The 3479-nt window shown below is 48.8% G+C and overlaps 1 pseudogene; it reads right to left on the bottom strand.

Annotated features, from left to right (window-relative positions):
- Positions 1–764: 764 nt before the first annotated feature.
- LOC146174687 (uncharacterized) lies at positions 765–2188 on the bottom strand (annotated as a pseudogene).
- Between the last annotated feature and the right edge of the window lie 1291 nt (positions 2189–3479).

The raw sequence follows: 3479 nt of genomic DNA, 5'->3' as shown, positions 1-3479 counted from the left end.
TTGGACCCCAGGCACCCGAAAGCGGGCATCGATTACACATGTCCCAGGCGTTAGTGAAACGCTGGCACGTATATTGCGTCGCTACGACGTGCAGACTGCGCATGTGCCAGCCCACAAGCTCAGGGGAGAATTGGTGCAAGTGAAGGACCCACTCAGAAAGGAAAAGTTCCCAGGCGTCGTATACGCAATCCCATGTGCCGACTGCGCAGCTGTGAACATTGGAGAGTCAGGGGATTTTGAAAGAAGATTGCGCGATCATCACAACGACGTGAGGAAACAGCGGGTGGCTTCGAACGCACTGGCCGAACATTCGGTATCTGCCAAACACAATATTGGCTGGGCACAGGCACGTGTGACAGCGAAAGAAAGGAACAGAGCATCACGGCTCAATCTTGAGTCGCTGATCATTCAGACTACAGCAAATACGCTAAACCGTAATCATGGTAACCTGCCCCCTGTATACGCAAGATGTCTGGGTTCTGCGATGCGCCATATTTAAGGCAACGGTTCCCCGTTTCGCCTCATTGGGAACAAGGCTCTCGTGTGGGAGCCGAAACGTCATTCCATCTTTCTTCTTTTGGTTGGTGTCGTTTATTTGTCGTCAAATTCACTGAATCCGATTCTTTCTCCTTAAAAAAGGTTGATGGCAAATGTAAGATGTATTACGGTAGGTAGGTAGCAACTTTAATGATTCAAAAAAGAACCAAGTGATCAGGGGTAAAGGGAAGTGAGGGTGAAGGACGACGATGGGCCCTCAGGCCGCTCTAGATGGCCGGGCACTTTTGAGCTTCGGCGACCCTCGGGCCCAGCTCACTGTCAGAAGCTGTACCTCCGGCAGCGAGCTGCGCAGAGCAGCCTCCCATCGCTCCTGATGTCTTGGCCCTTGCCACGGGGGCTTGGGTTTGTTCGGGCAGTTCAGGAAGACGTGAGTAAAGTCGGCTCTGGTGCCAGGACAAAAGTGGCAGTGAGGAGAGGTTTCGCCACGGTTTATAATAGAGAGAAGAAAAGGGGTCATGACTGTGGCCGTCTGAAGTCTGCGCCAGAAAGCCTGGTCGCTTTTGGGAAGAGATTTATGCGGAGGAGGGTACCGCAGGCTGGAATTTCTATAAAATACGGTGAGGTCGTGCTAGTTAAGAAGCCGATCTCTGGCACTGCGAGACGAAGGGACCAGGTCGCTCTCAGCCCGGTTGACCAGTGCTCGGGCTTGGGAGTGAGCGGCCGTGTTGCCTGGGTGTTCGCTGTGCGCAGGGACCCAGAGGAGGGTGATGAGGGGATTCGGTAGAGGGGATGATGCTAGAATGTTTGCGGCGGGGGAGTGGATTTTGCGATGGGCATAATTACTAATTGCTGTTTCTGAGTCTGAGAAGATATACTCAGCAGAAGAGTGTGTGATTTCTCGGGCAATTGCTGCTTCTTCAGCTTGCAGGCAATCCTGCAAATTTGGAATGGACGCACTGACTATCCTGTGCAATCCATCCACGACGGCTAATGCGAAAGCTGGTCGGTTTGAATATTCGGCCGCGTCTACGTAAACTGCCGGAGCTCCAGGAGGGTAGTGCTTGTGCAAAGCCTTGGCTCTAGCTTTCCGTCTCTCACGATTATGCTCCGGGTGGGTATTTTTGGGAAGAGGCGGAATGTAAAGATTGTTGCTAACAGCGGTGGGAGGATTGCGCGTGGACGAGGTACGACAGGGTAGGTTTATCCCAATTCGGCTAAAACGAATTTGGCCGGTTTCGGTATGTGAGAGTCTGCAGTACTGACTAATGAGGTGAGCTTCTACTAGCTCTCCTAAGGTGTTGTGAACCCCTACTTGAAGTAGTTTTTCAGTAGGCGTTGATTTAGGGAGGAGGAGAGCGCTTTTGTAATCTGTGCGGATAAGTCTGTTGAGTTGCTCGGTCTCCGTGGTTGTGAGGTAGAGGTGAGGGATGGAGTAGGTGATCCTGCATAGGCAAAATGCTTGAATGAGGCGACGTGTGTCTGCTTCCCTCATGCCTCGATGGCGATTGGCGATACACTTAATTAGTGAGGCTGTATTCAAAATAGCAGCACGAATTAATTGTATGGTCTCGGCGTTGGAGCCGTTCTCAGAAATTATGAGACCTAAAATTTTGATTCTATTGACCCTGCGGATGGGGGTGTCGTTTAATGTGACTTGAATATTAGGGGGGTTCCGTTCTTTTAGGTCCATGACTATGAGCTCAGATTTAGCTGCCGAGCAGCTTAGACAAATACTGCTTGCATGCGTAGCAACAGTGTCAGCGGCCAGCTGAAGTTTGCATTCTATTTCACCATGGTTGCCGGTATTGACCCAGAAGATGCATTAAGCTTGCAGACAAAATAACTATTATTTCCTCTCGTAAAGAGCAGGTACTATTTTTCATCGCGGATTCGGAGAGCGCAAACAAGAGCTGTCGCTTTGGCAGTGTTGCACTTGATGTATGAAACGGAGTATAGGAACGTGGCAATACAAAAATACCGCTGACAGCAATTAACACAACGAAAACATCTACAAATTAAACTGGAGACACAAAAGTTGAAGCGTGCAAAAGTCGGCGGCAGATAATAGATCTCAAGGAGTTTTCAACAACTTTAGAAATCTGGTTCCAAGGCTTTTATTTGCATATCCTAAGCAGGTCAGAGGCAACAACGGCTCGAGGCATGAGCAGCTTGAAGCAATTTGAAGCGGCACATGTATTTGAAGGGTTTATTGATGTAATTATGGTTGCAGCATGGTAAGATTGGAAACTCACTTATGTTAAAAGAAACGACAATATATTTTATTAGCGAAGTGAGCGCGAACAATGTAACAGCGATGAGGACTGGCATCATATTCCAGGGCACAAAGACGTTGAAGGCGGCTTGTCCGGTGCTGTGCTTGGAGGCATCATATTCTCGCCCAGTTTGTTGCCAGCCATGGATGCGATGCCGCTTCAGCCGTCATTCACGTATATGGCCTCCACCGAAGGACTTCTCTTCAACGAAGATGGAATGACCGTAAATTCCCAAGCAGATTGTCTATATAAAGATTCCCAGCACAAGCAGGAGGAAACGGCCAAGGAAGCATATTGGTTTTGCTTCTCAACGTCATGTGTTCCTTTCGTCACGCCCGTCCTCGTCCTGGCTCTGATCATCCTCAGCACCGCTGCTCGTGGCCAGGAACCCTAGAAAACGGAGGGTGGTGTTCTCGAGCCCTTCATCCCTTACGGACAATGCGGGACAAGCTTTTAAAGTGGTGCCAATGACGAGATGCCTAATCGTCAAAATTACTGCTTATTTACCTACAGCTTGAACCTAGTTAAGGCAGCTAAATTTCCATTAAGCATGGTTTACAAACTTTTGGACGGTTTGAATAATGCAGACGCTCAAGCTTCGCTTAACAATAAACGCGATAGTACTTTTAACGCCGTCTTTTTATTCTGCAGGTTTTAATAGTTTTGGCTAAGTTCGTTTCTTGGGAAAGAAAGGAGCAGAGTATAAGT

The sequence above is a fragment of the Amblyomma maculatum genome, chromosome 11 (genome assembly GCF_055883805.1).
Source record: "Amblyomma maculatum isolate TAMU_Amacu chromosome 11, ASM5588380v1, whole genome shotgun sequence".
NCBI classification, from domain to species: Eukaryota; Metazoa; Arthropoda; class Arachnida; order Ixodida; family Ixodidae; genus Amblyomma; species Amblyomma maculatum.
Note: the sequence above shows the minus strand (reverse complement) of the source record. Positions and strands in the feature narration are given on the sequence as shown.